The sequence below is a fragment of the Coloeus monedula genome (assembly GCF_965178545.1).
Source record: "Coloeus monedula genome assembly, chromosome: 13".
Lineage (NCBI taxonomy): Eukaryota > Metazoa > Chordata > Aves > Passeriformes > Corvidae > Coloeus > Coloeus monedula.
In genome coordinates this window covers 18508218-18528655 of record NC_138793.1, presented here as the reverse complement: position 1 = coordinate 18528655, position 20438 = coordinate 18508218, and positions in this window count along the sequence as shown.

Below are 20438 nucleotides of genomic sequence, written 5' to 3'. Positions count from 1 at the left end.
GACTCCGTCCAGTGACATCCCTCCAGGAGGTCACAGCACACAGTTCACAGGAACAAGCAAGGCTCTTCAAATCTCTACCGGCTCTCATTTCAGGCTCCTTGCAAACTCGAGCACCAACCTCTTTAATCAGTTACAGATGAAGGGTTATTTCTTTCCCATGACCACAAGAGATAGAGACTGATAAAAAATAAATTTAAAAAAAGCCCACATGGCTGAAACTGTTGGTTCTGGAAGAGAAAGAAGCAGCTGAGATGTCCTGTCAAGTGGTGTTGCTATTCCTGCCTCTGCTGGATGAGTGTTTGGGGCTCTTTGCTGTTCCCCAAGGATGTAATTAGGATGCAGCATCGTGGGTCTCCATTCCTGGAGTTTCCTGGAGGCCAGCAGCTGTCCGAAGGCTTTTCCTTTTGTCTTTTGAACAGGTTGAGAATTGGGAGTTTGCAGCTTTTCCTTACTGTCTCAACAATTTGCTGCTGAGAGAAAATGAACAAATCCCGTGGCAACCGATGAGGAGGAAAAGAAATCAATATTTATTCTGCATTAATTCTGAACGAAGATGCGTTCCCTAAGACAGAGAGGAATAATTGCGTTGTCAGATGCCAGCGCTGTGTTTAAAAGATCCATCCACAGTATTTAACCACGTGCTGCCTTTCAAAAACATGGAATTGTGGTTTTGTCAATGCTATTTCCACCTTGCAATGGAATCCGAAGATCCAGGAATGCTGCATTTGAATGTCTGAAGTCATCAAAATCCCTTTTCCCCCCTTTATTCAGCATGCTCTGATGACTTTTTTCCAGCCTGCTCAGAATGAAACTGTAGGATTGTGTTGTTGGATGCTGACGGGTGGAAAATTGGTTGTTTAAATTCCAGGAAATGTCTGATTTTTCAACTCCAACGGGTTTGTAATTAAGGAAGAATCCAGCTGTCAGCCAGGGGAGGAATTATGAAATGTTAAAATCGCTGGGGGCGATGGAGAACAATTAACATTCTCAGCCATCGGGTCGTGGCTGTGGTCTCCAAGTGCTGGGTCTGTACCTTGCACACGCTTGTGGCCCGTTCCACTGAGGGCTCCTGTGGGATTTGGACATGACCAGAGAACATTTTATTACTTCAGCTCTTCTGGGGTCAGGAAAAAGTCATGGAGTGCTGGAGTTTCTTCTCCTTGAAATCCACAATCGAAGGTTCAGAGCCAAGTGAGTCAGGTGATGAGTTTCAGCCCAGCACCGTTGGCTTCGGTGGCTTCAGTGGAAGTGCAGCCACTGAGGACCTGACACAGCGGCCTTGGTGGGAGTGGGATTGTGGAAAAGCAGTTCAAGATCTAACATCAGCTCAGGCAAAGCTGAGTGCTGTGGTCCAAAGGCTCAGGAACCAGAGCCAAGCTGGGCTCTTGCTGCTGTTGTGCTGGGAGGAGGAGTTGGAGGAGGAAGGTGGAGGCAGAGAGACAGAGCCATGAGGTTGTGGTGGCGTTGGCATGAACAAAACAGCTGTCACCGCTCATCTGGAGCTGGCCCAGCCTTGGGCTTGTGCACAGCTTCTGGTGGGACCATCTGGGCAAGGGCAGATCCTCTGCTGTGAGTGCTTGAGTTCGGGTTACAGAGCCTGGTTCTGTGCTCAGCCCGTGAAAACCGGGAAAGACACGGAACCGTGGAGCTCAACCCAAAGGCAGCCAACCTACCCAGCAGGAATCTGTAAGAGGCGGTTTGGGGAGATGTTATCTTATTCTGGACTGTGATTGTTGCTGTTTCTTCAGTCTGTACATCCAGCTTGGATTTCTAACAGCCCAGCAATCAACCTGAGCGTATTGACACATGTGGAACTTTGGTTTATTTAAATCTGTCTTTGCATTTGTCCAGTTCTGTGTTATATATAATTCTCTGGCACTCCTGTGTTGTGCCCACATGCCTCGAGCGGGAAGCCAGCCTTGTGAGGTACAAGTCACACTCATCTCCTGTCAGCTTTAAAAGGTACTGGCTGGAGGACAAAGTAGCTTGGAAGAAGTTTTGATGTGTGTTATAGTTGGAAACAATCGGCAGAGATAATGCTGGACTCGGGAAGTGGAGAAGAAGCAGCCAAAAGGTGACTCCTGGAGGGAGTGAGTTTGGAAATAGAGAGAGCACGGAGTGTTAGAAATGATGGTTGTTTCCTGGGACAGCAAGGAATCCATGGACTGGCTGGGAAAGGGGAGAAAGTCACATGAATTCTGCTCTGCTGCTCTCGCTGCCCAAGCTGGATGTGAGTTACAGGGAAGCTCAAGCCAACAAGTTGGATCTGAGCACCCTCATCCAGATCCAAGTTTCATCTGCCTGATTTTCCTCATGTTTATATGGGAACGCCTTAGCTGGTGTCATCACTTCTTGAGCTGTTACAAAATCAGGGGAAGTGGGATCAAATGTGGTCCAAACTGATCCACAGAGGGTCAATCCTACAACACCAGGTTAGGAACTCAAAGGTGAACCCCCAGCCATGTTCCCTCCTGCTGGTCCTGAGGTGTTGGACCCCAGGGCACCCACTCATTCCAATTGTCCCTTGAGGATCCCCCACAGGAGCACTGAACCTACAAAGGCTGTGCTGCATTCCCCTCATTGCTCTGTTCAGTTCATCCAAGTGAAAACCCCAAGACAGGATGGAATTGCTTTTCCACTCCTGTGCATGAACAACTCCAAGCCAAGCCAAGAGACAAATTCTGGTGGCTCAGATTTGACCCTTCTAAAAAATGCAGGGTGAGCTGAGAACTTGGGCTCTAAACCTGGATGTGAGCCTTGGCTCAGATCTGCTGATACCAGTCCTATCTCTCTTTTGGGGATGACATAAATATTTAAGAGTGCTCAGCTGGGTGTTTTTGTGAGAAATATGGATAGTTTGGGATAAGAAGATGAGTCACGATTCTGAGATAGTGCCTGGCTGTTACTGGAACACTGTAAAGCAGCTATATTGAGTCTATATTAAGGAGCAAGATGAATAATTATTTAAGGATAAAAAGCCACATTTCTTCATAAAGAGAAAATGTTAAGAGCTCTGTGACTGTCTCCTTTCCAACATGAAGAGTTTCACAGGAAAGGACTGATAAAGCAACCAAAAAAAACCCAACAAAAACCCTCAAGAAACAGAAAGTATGTCCCATGTGTGGCGCCAGGAAACAAAATTCCCATTATTTGCTTATTGGATAGAGATGTTTTGGTAGAGAAGAGATAAAGGTGTGTATTGAGGAAAAGACTTTTGTGGCCAAGGCTTGATGAGTATCTTGAATTGGGATTGTTTCAACCTGGAGAAGAGGTTTTGGGGTGTCCTGATTGCAGCCTTTCAGTACCTTGAGAGAGGCTGGAAAGAGACTGTTTATAGGGAATTGGAGTGACAGGACAAGAAGGAATGGCTTCCAGAGGGTAGGGTGAGATGGGATATTGGGAAGAAATTCTTCCCTGTGAGGGTGGGGAGGCCCTGGCACAGGGTGCCCACAGCAGCTGTGGCTGCCCCTGGATCCCTGGCAGTGCCCAAGGCCAGGGTGGACGGGATTTGGAGCAACCTGGGACAGTGGAAAGTGTCTCTGCCCATGGCAGGGGGTGGGATGAGAAGAGCTTTAAAATCCCTTCCAACCCAAACCATTCCATGATTTTATGATATATTTTCTAACCTTTAACTGATGTAATTTTCGAACCCATAGAAGTTGTGAGTAGCAATGAATTTGATAGGATACAGAAAATGCATATGGAACAAAACCTTGGGCATTTCTTAAAGGAAGTGAATGCAGAGGCTGCTGTGGGTGAACTGGGCACCAAGTGACCACAGGTATTTGCTGCTCTGAAGGACTTTAAATCCTGTTCATAATTAATCATCTGTGCGAACCTGTTCATTAGGGCAGGAGCAAACCCAACCCATAGAAACAAAGTCTAAGAATAAAACAACCTCCTCCCCCTTCCAACTGAGCAATCCTCAGCCCAGCCCGCTGGATTCCCGAGCTTGGAGCAGGATTGAAAGCAGTGAAATGACATTACACACAGCCTGTCAGCACACACTTCCAGAGGCCAGGCAGAGCAAGACAACCTTTCTCATAACAGGTGGAAAAATGTTTTGGAAGCGAAGCTTTCGGAAGAATTACAAGCGCGGAAGACGACGATTTTCTTTGCACTTTATCAGCTGTGTTTCCGATGAGTCCTGCGCTGCTGGCTCATCCTCTGGGATGGGATGTCAGATAAACAGGCAGTTTGCACTTTGATGGAGCCTTCCTCATCCCCAGCCAGGGAAAGACAAGATATAAAATACGGGAGAGCAGGTTCTGGAGTAGGTGAAAGCACGGCATCAGTGGGGCTGATTTATCCAAGCTGAGACATCCATGCTGGAACAGAGGATACATCCCTGCCTTGCTCTTGGAGGGGTGGGAAAAGGAAAAAAGAAGCCATAATGTGGATGGAATTGTCACAGTTTTGAATAATGGCCTTGGAAATTCCTCTTCTGGCGGCTCATGGGGAAAGTCACTCCTCAGGGGAGTGGGATCCTTTCGGAATCAATCCTGCTCCAGATATTGCATGATTCCAAACCCATGGGTGGCTTGCAGGTGCTCCCTGGCACAATTCTGGTTGGCTTTGACCAAGCTTTGTGGAAAAAAAAAGCAAAATAAAAGGTGGCTATGACACTGATTTAGATCCCTGAGGTCAGTAATTACCGGGGGTATGATGCAGGCTATATTGTGGGAAGATATCCATGATTAATCCAAGGAATTCGCCACCACAAGACACCGCTGAAGCCGGCGGAGTTCCTGATTTCAAACCCAGCCTGCAGGATTATGTGAACACGGTTGGGTTTGATTTGATTAGCTTGGGAAGAACTCAAAGCCACAGCAGCTTGGATGAAATCAAAGCTTACATGTTTTGGTGCAGGGCTGAAACCTGAGCCAAGGGCTATAGGGAAGACAGGGAAAGTTTTGACAGGTTATTCCGTAACTCCCAAACTGGGGCTCCTCCTTGGAAGTGCAACACCAGACAACAGGAAAAACTGCTCCAATCCAACTGAGGAACTCTCTAGGAACGTGCAGACCTAAACTCCTTAGCTCAGGAGGTAGAAAGCTCTTCCCTGCTCCATAACTTCCCAAGGAAAACCCAAGGATATTTGCTGATGCTTCAGCTTATCCCAGCCTCCACCCATCAGCAGATCTGTGCCGTGCACTTCGACTTGAACTTGACCACGAGTCACCAGGAGGCTTTGATGGATGGACAGAGAGTCCTCGGGCGTCTTCTCAAGCCGGTTCCCTTCAACAGGTGTTTGCTGTGTCTGAGGTTCCTCTGTTTATAGAATCCTTGTTCCATTTGGAAGGATGAAAAATATCACTCGCTTTTATTGTAAACAGCCTTCGCTTCTCTTAAACACTGAAAGGAAAGGTTACAAGATTAGTCACAGGCTTCTCCCCCCACCCCACCAGCACCACCTTGCTCTGCTCGCACTCAGAAAATGCAGCGGGGCCAAACCTGCCCTGGTGCTGAGGCTGGAGCGTGGTGGGGATGTGGGAAAGGGGGAAAAATCCCGGGGGTCCAGCCTTGCGTGGGACACCCTGCTCTGGGAAGGGGTGTTTGCAGTGTGGGGGGTCCCTGGAGCTACCCAGTGCTGGCTATCAGTTTTCAAACAAAAGCTTGGATGAGTGTCCAGGTTTTATCTTCTGTTTGCTGCCAACAAGTCTCGTTTTGATTTCTTTTTCCTTTTTATTTTTTTTCTTCTTTTCTCGTTTTTTTTTTAATCCCGTTTTTTTTTTCCCCTTGACTGAAAGCTCCATCACGGAAAGCCAATCTTTTATAATGACAGAAGCAGAGCCAGGGACCTGTGTCAAAGGGCTGAGAAAGCACAACGAGGCCTGAGCGTGGTGCTTGTGTAAGGTGGGTTTGGAGAAGAGATGGAAAGGACGGCATGGGTTTGGGATGTAGAAAGCCAAGCTGGAAGCAGAACTGGGTGGCTTTGCTGGGGTCCCAGTGACCCTAAGGTGGGCAGAGCACCCCCCCGACTTCCTGCAAGGGGCTGGCACATGGATGGAAGGAGTTTTCCACACCAAGGCTCATAAAACACTGGCACAGGTTGCCCAGAGAGGTGGTGGATGTCCCATTCCTGGCAAAACTCAAGGTCAGGTTGAATGGGGAGCAACCTGATCTAGCTGAAGATATCCCTGCAGGAGGGTTGGACTAGAAGAAATTAAAGGTCCCTTCCAACCCAAACTAATCTGATTTTGTGGCCATCACCACCGGGGCAGCCGGGCCCAGGGCTCAGATTCCCCCTGGGGATGTGGATAAATGAGCTCTGTGCAAAGTCCTGCAGCTCCAAAGGGGCACAAGCATCTTGACAGGGCCTCTAACATAAGGCATGTGTGTGTGTGAGCCATGGCATGAATCATCAGGGCCTGGAACGGAGCTTTATTTAGGATGCAGAGTCAGAGAAAATTCCACCCTTGCCCCGGGAAGAGGGGAAAGCAGGTGTTTTTTTCCATAAACTGTCCTTAGCCCTAAAGTTAATGGCCATAAATTAAACTGGGGAGGGGAATAGCAGATATTGCTCTGGGAATCCACGTGCGTGGAGGTGAAAACTGGAGGTTTTTTCCTTTTTAAATCAAAATCCAAAGAAATGTCTGTACCTTTTTCCTTTCTGGCTGACAGCTCACACAGTTTGGAGGACTGCACCTTTCCACCCTCCTGCCTGGACTGGCTCAACCCAGCACAGGGATGGGCAGGATGCAGGAATCCCACAGCCCCTGCTCCCCTCTGGGTCCAGGCTTTGCTGCTGTATTCCTCCCTGGAGCGAGTTGCAAGGGATTTCTTGCAGTTTTTTGGCTGAAAGAAACCCCAAATATTCTTGATGAGATCTAATTCTTCCCTTTTTTCCCTAAAATCACACAATTTCTCTCCTGTGAGAGAGGATGCACTGGGAGCCTGGCACCCAGAATCACCAGGCACATCCCACTATTGCACCTCCCAGAGATGGAGAGGGGAAGCTGCTTGTGGAAGAATTCCCTTGCCCACGGCAGGAGCTTGGAATGGGATGATGTTTATGGTCCCTTCCAACCCATCCCATTCTGTGATTCTCTGATCTTCAGCTATTCCTTTGGACCTTATTTCCAGGTGCTTTTCCAAGTAGATTTGCCTCTTTCCCGTGTGCTTCAACTCGCAGATCTTCGAAGCAGGCAGGAGGAAAAAAAAAAAAAAAACGAAAAAAAAGGGAAGAAAAAAGAACAAAAAAGAAAAAAAAAAAAAAAAAAAAAAAGAAAACCAAAAGCCCTGGGGCTAAATTGAAGCCATTAGTAGCCTCGAACTGATGACAGGGCAATAAATTACTAATTAACCTTCGGGGCGAGTTCAACACCTTGGGGATACGTGTGAAAACACGGAGTAATAAGCCCTGACACAGCCAGGCAGCGGCGGCTCCCGCCGGGCCGGGACAGGCAGCGCTGCCTCGGCTTTTGCGGGAATTCTGCACGGATTAGGGCGGCCAGGGAGCAGCGCAGTGGGGGCACCGGGGCTGGGACCTCGGACCTCGCCTGGCCTCAGTCCTGAAAAAAAAACCCAACCGCGTTTCTGCCTTGTTTTTGCAAAGCTGCTTCTTCCTCGGGTGTCTGGTTTAGAGCAGCCAGGCTTTAAAAAAAACTGAAAAAAAAAAAAAAATAGATGGTGGTCGCACAATGCAAAGGATTTTTTATAGCTATAAATGCAGATATATGGATATGTCACTGTGATTCCAGAAGCAGGAGAGGATCATAATTAACCCGACCTGAGCCCAGGCCCTGCAGGTTTTCTGTGGTTGTTTGAATGTTATTCTCCAGCAAGGAGGGGGAAACGTAATCCTGACCACCCATGGAGTGTGTGGAGCTCTTGGAAATGGGAACATTGTGGGGACAGGGAGCTGTGATTGCAGGGAGCTGTGGCAGGAAGAAATCCCCAGCTCTGTCCTGGGTGATGATGAAGAGACAACACACGCTCGAGGCAGTGAAGGGCAAAGCTCTTCCCACAACAGAAAAAACCCCAAAACATCCAAGCTTTCAGCTTGCTTGCCTTAAAGAGGAGCCCAAACCCACCTGAATTTGCACAACCAATGCTCTAAGAGCCCCCAACTTCTCTTTTTAATTCTTTTTAATTCCCCTCCTGCTGGGGTGAGCATTTGCAAGGTTCATGCTTCAGCATCTTGCTGCTGATCAAGCAGGGGGCTGTGCCAAGAGTGTTGCATCAAGGTCTTTTCAGCTGTAATGGTGTGTGACAGTTCTGAGAGCAGATATGGCTCAGCTAATCATATTTTAATAGCCCTACCTTGTAGAAAAGGACTGGCTCAGAGTGTACTCAGTAATATTTTAATTTCTGAGCTCTGATGAGCATAATTTTGAGCAGGTATTCAGTTTCTGCATGTTCTCAATCGTGCTCCCAGATGTTCGATGCCAACGGGCTCGAAAGAGCAACTGCACAAATATAATATTTAATACCCAATGTCAGTTTGGGTGTTCCACTCAATTTCCTGGAGAGATCTTTAAATTCATCTTATTTAGCTTGAAAACCCAATCAGTTCCATACTCCAGCTCTGTAATTCTGCACAACTGAGTTCTCTAATTTCTGGGTTGGAAATGTAGAGCAGATGTAAAAGGGGAGAGGAGGGAAGGGGGGATGTTCCTGGGCTTTCTGCAGTGCTGGTTATCAGTGCTGGTGGGATCAGGGAGGAAAAAGCTGTCAGGATTTGCAACAAATGCAGCCCCAGATGCTTTGGACACTAAATGAGGGTTTGGAGAGGAGTTTGGACAACCAAGATGTCCCTAACTCTGAGAAATCAGCCTGCTGGGGTGACCAGTTCATGGTGGGATTAAATGGTCCAATCCCATTAAGTGAGCCTGAGCTATCAGGGAGGTGGAAAGGGCACTGAGATTGCAGGGTGCTGCTGCTGAAGGTGAGTTTATGGCTTTCTGGGCAGTGGGATGGGGCAGGGAAGGAGCTGTGATCCTCTGGGGTATCTCTGAGGCAGCAGGAACTCATTTCTTGCTGATTGCCTTGGTGCAGCAGAGGATGTTCCTCTGCCAGCCTGTGGCCACCAGTTGTCTCTTCACCTAGGAGTGACCTCTTTGGTCAGCTGAAACACCTCCAACCTCTGTCCATACTGCCCTGGCATTATCCTGGGGTTATTTGTGCACTGGGCATCAGCTACAGCAGGAGAAAGCCCCTTTCCATGCTCTGATTCCCATCTCCTGCTCACTGCTGACCCCACACAAACACCCAGCTCTGCTCCCGAGAATGCCTGCGTCAAACCCAACCCAGTTCCCTGCCAAGCCAGTCCAATGGTTCAAAACTGGAGCTGGGAGAATCCCAAGGGAGTGGGAACAGAGAGGCCACTGGCCTGGCAGAAGGCAGGGGGGCATAACCCCTGCAGCAGCCTCAAAAATGCTCCCAGGCGTGGAAATTCAGCAGCTGCCACTCTCAGTGTTATCCATCACTGCGCCCTTTGAACACAGCGCAGTTATTTGACCTTTTTTTGCTGCTTTAAAAAGAAATACAATAAAAATGCAATTCTGGCTGCTGCTCCTCGAGCACAACTGACCAAGCACCATATATAGTATCAACGAGGGACAGCCGTGGACTTCCTTCCATCTTCCTAAGCAATTCCCCTTCCTACAGCTCTCTCCAAGCTGCATTAATCACGGGCTTCTTCAGAGTAAACGGGATTCATCTGCCCCCTCGCCTTTTCCCTGGTGTTCTGCAGCAAACCTTGGATGCGTGTGGGATCCTGTGCATCTCCCAGCCTCGGTGGGGATGGGATGCAGAGGAAACAGGAGCTATTTCCATCAGCTCGAGCCTCACAGCGTTTCCTGCTCCTGCAGGCAGATCAGTCCCAGGTGGTCAGAGCCCCCTGAACACTCAGGTCAAAAATCCTCACTTTCTCTGAGCTTCCTTGCCAAGACTAAACACATTTTTGCTGAGAGACCCATCCTAACTCTTCAGTTTAAAGACCTCAGCAGCCTCAAAAGCTGCATCCTGGGCTTTGGGTATTTGCTCTGGAATAGCTTAGAAGGTGCTTCAGAATCTAAATAGGTGAATGCCTGTTTCTACCTGTTGGCATCTTTATTTGCCCAGGAGTTTCTCCCTTTTCTTCTTCCCAAATGCCTTTGCCAAAGGACTCCTTGGAGATGTGCTCAGTGTTAAGCAGACAAGTGTAATGTCATGCATGTATTCATAAGACATAAAAAAACCCCAAATCCTCTGTTTTATCTGAGCTAATCACAGTTTTTCTCTCACTCAGACAATGTAGATCCTTCATGTCCTTGCAAAAAAAAAAAAAAAAAATTCCTTAAAATGCTTTTTTTTCCTCATCTTTCTTCTTATTTTAATGGGAAAGTCTCTCCAGTTTTGCCACATAAAAGTCAATTTCCCTTCATCTGTAGCAGTGCTGATTGCAAAGCCTGGGAGATCTCTAATTAAATTGCTTGGGCTTCATGTATTTCTTTCAGAGAAAACCATCAAAATAGCATTTGTGTCTCGTTACAGCTCCAAGAGCAACATTATCATCTTTGCCTTCTTGTATTACTTATTTTCATCAAAAATTTACCAGCTTCTGGGCAAAGATCCCTCACTTTGGAGAGAAGAGTGGGACTCCCTCCGTCCTCCAGGGAAGCTGGGAGTGACAGGATTTCTGGGGAGATTAACCCCACCAAAACTGTCCATGCCCTCTGACTGTGCCACTGTAAGGAGCCATCCAGCTCCTGGGGCAAGGACCTCTTCCTAAAGACAGAATTGACCTTGGAGAAACACCAGAAATGATGGAAAGGGATGAGGAAAAGTCACCTCCCACCCGTGGTGGCCTGGGACACTTTGTGGGCGATGTGCTAAGGGCAGACATGCTCTGAATTATTCTCCTTCAGTTGGAGTCGGGATATTCACCTGCTTTTTTTCCTGGTGAAGATGCAGCTGAGGTCCCTTCACTTCCCTGAGGTTCAGGGAAGGTGTGGAGGCAAACTGGGAGAGGACCAGGGATGGATCACAGCCTGGTCTCCCAGCTCTGGGGCTTCAGGACATGAATTATCAAAGCTTCAGGACACTCTAAAGCCACCTTGGTCACTTGTCCATGGTCCCTGCTGGGCTCATCCGTGGTGGCCTCAAAAGCCACCCTCACAGATGATGCCTGAGGGTGGGAAGGGGGACACAAGGGACACATCCCTTTTCCCCCTGCTGCTTCCACTCCCTGAGGCTGGGGCACTGCTTGCCCCTGGCATGTGTCCCCTGGTGTTGTGTCCCCGATGCCACAGGACGTCCCCGTGCCCTGGCAAGTGCCATGTGGGCACAGTCAGTCTCAGGCCATTTATTTTTACTCCTCAGAGTAAACACCCTGCTGAATTTGTCACTGTGATTTAGGAGGTGCCAGATTTTTCTGGTGGCGATTTTTTTTAAATTCTTTTTTTTTTTTGGTTTAATTTTCCTGCTCGACACCTTCCACTCCATCTCTGGAATGTCACTTCAGCTTTCACCAAGGATTTCCCCAGGCCTGGAATACTCAAAGTCTGAGCTCTGTGTCTCCAGCCTTCCCCAGGTGCTTTCTCAGACAAAGAAGAAGACAACAAAATTATCCTTCTCTTTTACCCAGGACCCATTTTATGTGCTGAAAATAGAAATATCATTTTAAACGAGCTGCTCAGAGAGACACAATCACCCAAATACAGACAAAATCACTTAAATATTTTGAAACTGGCAATCTCACATATTTTAATTACAGACTGCAGTGATATTCTGCTGAAAGCAATTACATTGTAGCTCTTCCCACACACACACAGGGAAGTCCTGGGAGTTGTGCTCCTCTACAACTTAAGCATTTAAGGCATCATGGATGTTTTTATTTTTAAAAATCCATTTTTTTCAGTGTTTTGCAACAAAGCAAGAGGTTCATTGTTCTGGACATGGCCTTATTGAATATTTGTGGGGTAACTGAGGTAGGTGAAGGTGGGTGTGTTGATTCCTGAAGCAGAAACACAGGAGAACAACTTTTTCCCCCCACTTTTTGAATGGCCTCTTGTTTTTTGCTGGGAAAATGGCCCTGCCCTGCTTCGTCAGGACTTTTTAAACTTGCCACGGCCAGCAAAGATACTTCTGTTTAAAATCAGAGAAATGCTCCCCTCCAAAGCTCCAAATGAATGATATCTGTTTCCCTGGCTTGGACTGGCCAACGAGAGGGGCTTGCTCAAATGTGGTCGAGACACTTAGATCCAGTTCATGCTACCGATACCCCTTGCTCTCCCCTCAAAATTAACCCAGATGAATGGGGCCTTTTGTCATGAGGAAAGAAACGGGCAGGAATCACAATAATCTCTTTCTAGCCAGGCTTCTGTAGCATGGGGTGAGGCAAGGGCTCGGCCCGGTGCTGGAGAAGAAGGAAAACAGCAATTTCTCCGCGGTTTCCGTGGCGTGTTGGAAGCTGAAGGCGATCTTCTCGCACGCGGCTCCGAGCACCTCGGGCTGGTCACTCCCCTTGACTCCGTTCCAGCCCTTCAATGCCGTGGGACTGGGGACCATGAATCACATCCTTCACATCCCCTGGTAGCCCTCAGGTGATGGGAGGTGGCAAAACATCTCCTGGCTTGTGAGGTTTTCACGCACGCTTCCCAAGGCCAAGCCTTTGCTCTGGGTGAGAAGTTACACTTCTTTCCTGTTATTCTAAAACTAAGTACTTTGCACATTTGGGAAATATTATTAAGTAATAGTCTGAGTGACGGGCTGTGGTCGGAGTTAATTTCTTCCAGTTCTCCAAGTGTCTAATTACACTTTCTTCAGTGCTAAGAGGACGGATTGTGTCGAGTGTGCAAAGACCTCTTGTTTAAACTTAAAACACACAAAAAGAGAAAACCCTCAGTTCATCGGTGAAAGTCGGGACTAGGGGCATAACCCAAAAGTCTTCTGACAACTGCTCATGGTTCTGTACTTCTTCCCCCAGGTGCCCTCGGAAGAACAAAACCCACCGAGCAGATGGCACCAGGTAAATCCAATCTCCCTTTAATACAGATCTAGTATTTCCCAGCTTAAAGCTGAGTCTGGCTTTAACTTAGACCCAAGTGAAGACCTTGTTAGGCAAACACAGACAGCCCCGTTTTTAAGGAGTTATTCTCCACTTCCTTGCACCCCCTGTGGAGGGGACGCCATGCCCAGATATCCATCCCCAGTCCAGGCTGCTGCAAAGTGGAGTGGGCTCTGGAAAAGGCCTTGGGCTGATGTGTCTCGTCCCAGAGCTGGGGCAGGACAGGAGAACATCCATGGAATCTCCAGCACACTGGCTGAAAGTAGTGATTTGGTCAGACCCCATGACTGTGCTGTGTTTAGAGAGAGTTTGAGCTCGGTTCATGGAAGAGCAAGAGAGCTTTCACATGGAAACACCTCTCAGGAGAAGGACAAACTCTGTTTGGAGGAAATTTCCACCTCTTTGCCTTGTGGCCAATTTGGACAACCAAACACATCCTGCAGATGATTTTTCTGGTGGTGATTTCAAATTCCCTGGGGTGGGGGTGGCAGGGGAGAGAGAAGAGGGGCAGAGCCACAGGAGGGGCTGTGAGAAAAGCCAGGGACACATCACCCTTCAGTGCCAAGGATACGCTCTAGGAAGGCACCTCCAGCTTGGTCGTGCTCACCAACCACCACATCAACCTTAATTTGGGCTGATCGCAAGTTTTTTGTCAGTCCTTGACTTTGGCCATGCTCAAAATAAGGATTTCATGGTTATCAGATGCTTTTTGGTCCCTGTGTTCTCTGATTTCTCAGAGGGATGGACACATCCAGTTTGGATGGTGGCTCTCAGGATCAGACGTGGAATCCTTCGCGACCGGGCGAGCTCAGGTTGTGATTTATTTTTCTTTCCTGGGGTTTGTGACCGAATCAGACGGGAGAGAGGAAGTGAAGGTTTGTTCTTTCTAAAGATTTATTTCGTTACATCTGCAACAAGTCAAGAGGAGAACGGGGTAGAAAGGCTTTTGGTTTTGGGCCTGGAACAAAGCTCGGGACTTGAGATAAACAAATGGGGGGAAGGAATTATCAAAGAGAGAGCTGGCCACAGTCTTTGCTATGAGTTTTTTGTAACAAGCTGAGAAACTCTGGGAACTTAAACCAAACTGAAAGTGCATGGGGGCAAAAGGAGAAGCAGATGATTGAGGTACCTCGAGCAAGAAAATGGGGATACTTGACATGGAAAACATCCCGAACTTTGGATTAGAGGACCCAGCAGCTTCTCAGGTCTGTGGTTGCCCTCTCGTTGATTTGATAGCCGTGGGTAAGCTCTGTTGGCTCATCCATGAGTGAGGTGGTGATGCTTTCTTAGTTTTTACATCTCTGAGACAAAACACAGGCACTGCTGTGGGCAGGGAGGGATTGCGACCCCGTAAGCTTCACCTGCCGGGTGTGATGTGTGGCTGCACCCACAGCCAGGAGCTGCAGCCACACACAGGATTTTTCTCAGAGTTGGCTGAAAATATCCAGTACTTTTGAATTCCTATTTACAATCCCAAGTAATTAAAAAGAAATACTGCAGAACAACAGTGTCACCCCGCCCAAGTTTCCACTTTGGTAAGTAGGTGTTAGTAACTCCTACCTGGTGTTCAGGAGGGTGTAGGAGCTGAATTACTCTGTGTAGTTCAGTGGAGGTGGTGAAAAACAACAACAGTTCTGAGAGAGACAGCGTTTGTTAAAAGAAAAAAAATTTATTTCTCTGTAGGGAAGGAAAAAAGGGAAAAAAATGTTTAAAGTTTCATTTCCACGGTGTTAAAATAACAACAGCAAAAGCCAGCCAAAGGAATTAAACGCATGTTAAGGAAATTTAAAAGAGTTACTCTGAAACGAATGCCAGCTTGCTTTGCTGAGCTCCTGAGTCACCAAAATCCCACAGAGCACCTCCTAAAAAGCTTAGGCCCTCCACAGATCCTTAGGATCACAGTGTCTCCCTCAGGAATTTGGTGCCCTGGGCTCTGGGAAGGAGAGATAACCCCTCCAGAAGGTCCCACCACAGGTCTGCCAACACTTCCCCGTTACCTGTGCTGAGTGCTCTTTATCTCCCTGATACTCTATCAGCCTGGCCAGGGCAAGGCTCCCAGATAGTCAAGTGGCTCAATTAGCAGTAATTAGCACAGTGAGAAACCCGCTCTGGGCTGGGATGGAGCAGGTCTGTGTCTTCTGGTCCCTCCAGAGGAGCCGTGGGGTTGGGTGGCCATTGGCCCGGTAACTAGGATGGTTTTTGTGCTGTTGGTTCCTTTTTCCTGCTGGGCTTGATGGGGCTGGGCAAAGCCTGAAAATGGGAAAATGGTGGAGATGATTCAATCTGGGCAGGGAGAGGCCATGGGAGCCTCCCACCTCCACACGGGTGCATTGCAGAGCCATCGGGCTTCCTAAAACTGGTCTTGCAAGGGATAGTCCATGGCCATAAAGTGCCTTGGTAGGGGCTGCAGCTCCTCACTGGGATGGGGGTTTCTCAGTTTGATGGGGACTATGAAGAACTGGAAGATGTGAGTGTCTCTGTTCCAGAGATAACAGGGATCTTCTACAGCAACAAACCCCTCGGGATGCCCCAGCCATGAGCACATCCTACAGGAGGAGAGGGAAAACCTCAGTCAAGAGGTTCAGGATATTTGCTGCACACCAGACCACCTTGAATGGCTCCTCTCTCACTTTCCCCAATTTTTTGCTTCGGATTTGGTTTTGCCTGCACTTTCTAAGCACTCACCCTCGAGGTGAGGGTGGTCCTGTCTCCAGTCCCAGCGATGTCCCCGCTCCCCCTGCAGACACATGGTTAAACCCCTGTGCAAACACCTCCAAACCAAGGGTTGGCTGTGACAGTCCTCGGCGCTGCTGGCCAGAACCCTGTAAAGCAGAAGGGAAATGGTTTTGGTGGCAGAACTACAAATGCTCCGTAAAGCACAGCTTGTTTCGGGGCTTTTTATGTGGTTCTGTGCTGACTTTTGGTCCCCTAATTCACAGCAGAAGTGGAGAAGAGAGAGGCAGAGATTGAGCATGAATCCCCTGCGCTGGGTTAATGGGAACAATCACAGAAGTTTCTTCTTTTTCTGCTGCCAAGCTGTGATATGAAATCATTCTCTGGGTTCCTGTTTCCATGGGAACAATTAGTTTCATGCCGTTTTGGTCTTACACATCAATGAAGTGATTAACTAAATGAAGGCAAACACTTCATAAACGTATTGTCTCACGCAATAATCGAGTAGCTACCAAGTGCCACAGCTAAATCCACTTAAAACGCAGTGAAACCAACCCCACAAAACGCTCCGGAGCATGCGAATATTTATTGGGCTGATACAGCACATCACCCGTGGGCCAAAAATACCGAAAATTCCAACCTTGGGTGTTTAGGTGTTGCTGGCTTTTGAGCCGAACCGCGTTTTCTCAAAGGGTCTGATCACCTTGAGCCATCTCCAGGAGAGGCTTTGGGGACCTGTTGGGTGATGCTGATGGGTTTCAGCTGCCCGGAGCTGCCCAGCAGCCGCCGGCCCATCCTGCGGGCCAAGGCCAGCCGAGGGCAGGGGACGTGCGGGACCTTGTAGCCCCGCGGTGCGTGCGCTCCCAGGGCCGTGCCTGGTCCCCGGCCTTCCTCCAAGGACTCCACATATTTTCTCCTTCAAACAAAATATACAAAGAGTCCACACGGCACCGAGTGGAATTCAGGGCTCTGCCCGCTCCCTCCCCAGCACATCTGGGAGCCTTTCCCTCGCAGAGCTGAGCAGCTGCAAGGGAGAGAGGGAGGGAGGGAAGGAGGGAGGGAGACTCCTGTGCTCTGCCATGGAGCAAAGCGAGGGCTGAAATGGGGATGGAATCCAGGGATGCTGCCGTGGGTGGCTCAAGTGGGACAGGGACAGGATGGCAGGGAGGGGCAGCTGGACTGGGTGCTGGGCAAGAGTGATTTCCTGGGCTTCACTTCTGAAAATGAGCCACTCAAAAGGCTCAGAAGGAGTGGGAGTAACTTATTCTAGTGAGTTGTTAAGGAAGAATTCACCATGCACCCCTAGATTTTGGACCCTGAATTCTTACTTCACTGGGCAGTGGATCAGATCCTTTCTTGATACCAGCCCTCAGAGAAAAGGAAATTACGTTTTCCCCTGCATTCAAGAGGGATTTATAGACAAAAAGAAATAGTAACCTGATTTCCGTTTAGCAACTTGAGAAAAAGAATTTTTCTTGGAGCATTCCCTTTTCCCCCTTTTCATTCTCTTGACTGGGAATGGTGTCCTACACGGTCTCTCCCTGGTCCTGATGGATGGTCAGATCACACTCAGTGACCCCTTGCACAGCTATTTCTTGGATGAAGACACCTACTTGGCCCATCCAGCCGAACTCAACAGAGATTTCACAGAGAAACTTCACATGGAATCACTTTTTGTCCTGATCCCAAAGAACACCATTTCCACACGGGGGGGGGGAATGGTTCCTCCACGTGTGCAGAGAGGCCCCTCGCTGTCCCCGCTGTCCTTTCTGTCACCCTTTCTGCTGACGAGCTGGCAGGTGCTGAATCACCTCAACACGACATGAACTGTTCTGGGATGGATGAGGGAAATACACGGAGCTGTTTCTCCATGCATTTGCTTCCATGTGACAAAGCTGTCTCTCCCTTTCTCCCATGTGCCCCACTGCCACCTGACTTTCCTGCTTATTTATCCTTCCCTCTGGCTGCATCATGAGCTAAAAGCAGCCTTGTTGTCCTAGGAAGGAACCAGGGATACGATGATGCCTCACAGGGCTGGCTGCCACATCCCACTCTTCCTTGATCCACCTGGACCCATTAAATCAACCAAGGAAAAAGGTGCAAAGCCACCCTCCTCCAGGACACTTGGAAGCTGGAGCTGTGTCCAGATGCAGATTCCCACCAAATCTGGACAGGAGAAGAGGCTCAAGTCTCCACTCCATGGCCAGTGTAAACATCCCCCTAGTCTCCGTGCAGAGCCAGCCTTGAATCTCTCCCTGCTATTCCCCACTCCCCTTTTACCACCCAACCTCCTGACCTTGCAAAAATGTGGCACTGGAGGGTCAGAGTGTGGGCCTGGAGCAGATGCTGCTTCCTGGGATCAGGGATGGGTGGCCCAAGGGCTGGACAGGGCAACATTCCTGGTCTGGTTGAGATAAGGCAGCCCCACTGTGATTTACTCCAAGGAAGAGGAGCTGAGTCCTGCATGTTCCCTGGCAGATGAGGAAGGGAAAATCCTGCAGGATAAACGCCTTTCAATCTGTCAGTAATGGTTTGCCTTGGAAAAAAACTCGAATTTTGCACAGCTAAAAGCACCAGGTTGGGCTGGACCACAAGCCCAAATGCACTGGGATGCACCAGGATGTGCTGAGCTCATTTATTCCTGGTTTGCTTAACCCCGGCCCAAATCCTTCTGGGTTTGCAATCTTCTCCTGGTTGGATTTCAGTAGCAAAGATGGGACATAGAGCAGCAGCTTTTTCCGACGAGAAAAACTCGTGTGAGATGCTTAAAGTTCAGGGCTTGGTGGGGTCAGAGCTGAAAAAAATGATTGATCTCCCTCACCTGGCTGGAAAAGAGAGAATAAATTCCCAACCCAGAGGTCCAGCATATGGAAAGATAACACACAGTTAAATCCTTTCTCCAGGGGGAATTTCATGGATCAGTTTGGTGGGAGGATCATGTGTATGTCCCCACCAACACATCCTGCCTTTTCCTTCACCTAATCCCTCACATTCCCACCACGCTGCACGCACTGGGAAAGGGCAGAGCCAGCCACATCCATGTGCAATCCCTCTGGCCAGCATCCATGGAGAAAAACCTGCAGGAAAACTCTTCCAGCCCCATGCACATCCCCACTGGATCCCAAACATAACCCTGAGGCTCACAGCTGAGGAGACCTGAAGATATCGATGCATGGCCACCATGAAACCTTCAGATCTTCCCACACCTGCAGTGCTGGTCCCAGCCACCAGCCAGCCGCTTTACCAGGTGGGACTGGTTCTTCCCTGCATCCCATTTGGATGGCTCCAGATCCTTGCCTGGGAAAGCATTTCCAGCATTTTTGGGATGTTACCAAGTGTTGCCAACACTGGGAACTGTTGCAAAATATGTTCAAGGCGGGAGGAGCCCAGATCAGTCTGAGTTAGGACTTCACATTTGAGGTCACCCTGAGAATGTGACATCAAACACAGGATTGAATTCTTTTAATGCATACAAACATTTCACGGAGCACAACAGATGACTTTGGAATTTGACCTTTTACTCCTTTTGTTCCCATATATTTTATTACGCAACTTCTTCCCCCCAGAAGAACACCAAGTTCTCCTCCCAATTTGTGAACCAAAGCAGAAGAGGTCTCTCTCTGATAATCTGGTCCTCAGCCTGAGAGGGTTTCTTTCAGCACTTCCAATGATCTCTATCCCATCTCAGGGAGGTCACTGCAATGAGTCAGGTAACAAATAGAAAACACACAATTTATGCAACAGCCTGAAATGAAGGAATCTCCCCTTGGAAAAACAATAGGGCCATTGTATTCCCCATCGGAGCAGTCGGGAAATTCTGCTCCTGTGGGGCTGTGATGAATTAAAGGCTTTTCTGCAGCTGATGCAGTTGCTGTTTGCTGCTAAGAAAAGCTGTCTGGGTGTCTGCAGCACGTTAAATCCATGAGTTCATGTTCCCAGCACCAGCAGAACTTGCAAAATAGTGCAGGGGAAGGAGGTGACCAGAACTGAGTGACTCAGCTCCATGCTGATCTCTCCTGTTTCATGGGATATTGTTCCTCAATTACATGGTGGAGGGAATTACAGCCAAAACAGCTCCTGCTCTGCTAGCACAGCCTCCCAACCTGCTGGATGGACACGAGGCTGCAGACAGCTCCTCTGCTGCCTGGGCTGTCCATAGTCCTTGTTGTTGGACCCTGTCCTTGGAGGTTTGCAAGGCTCAGCTGAACAAAGCCATGGCTGACCCTGTCTAGAGCTGCTGATGGACCTGCCTTGAGCAGAAATTTGGGCTGGAGCCCTCTGAGGTCCCTCTGGATCATGCAGAGACCTCCTGAGTAGGCTGCAGGAGGGGGTATCAAGGCAGCAGGGCCTTCCCTTGACTATATTCCCATTTCTAGTCCGTCAGCCTGGTTTTTATTGGATGTGCCCTCCTCTTTTGGCTGGAAGAGGCCACCTGGCAGCAGCTATGGGACATTTCCAGTGGGCTCTGAAAAGCTGGAGCTGTTTGAGCACCAGCAATGGCTCAAACTGCTCTGCCAGCACTTCTGCTGTGCCCCCAGCAGCAGTTCAGGCTCGCTGCGAGACTGAAGAGCTCAAATCCTGGGGCTGGAAGTGAGGAAGCAAAATGCCAAGAACAATAAGCAGAACAATGTCATGAATTTCCTCTGTTGCAGGAGAGTGACGGGGAATATTTTGATGGGCCTGAACAGTTCTGAGCATTGGTTTCACTTAAGAAATTCCAACTGGTTGTGTTTTCTTTTTCCATGTTAGCAATGACTGGAATCGCTCTCAG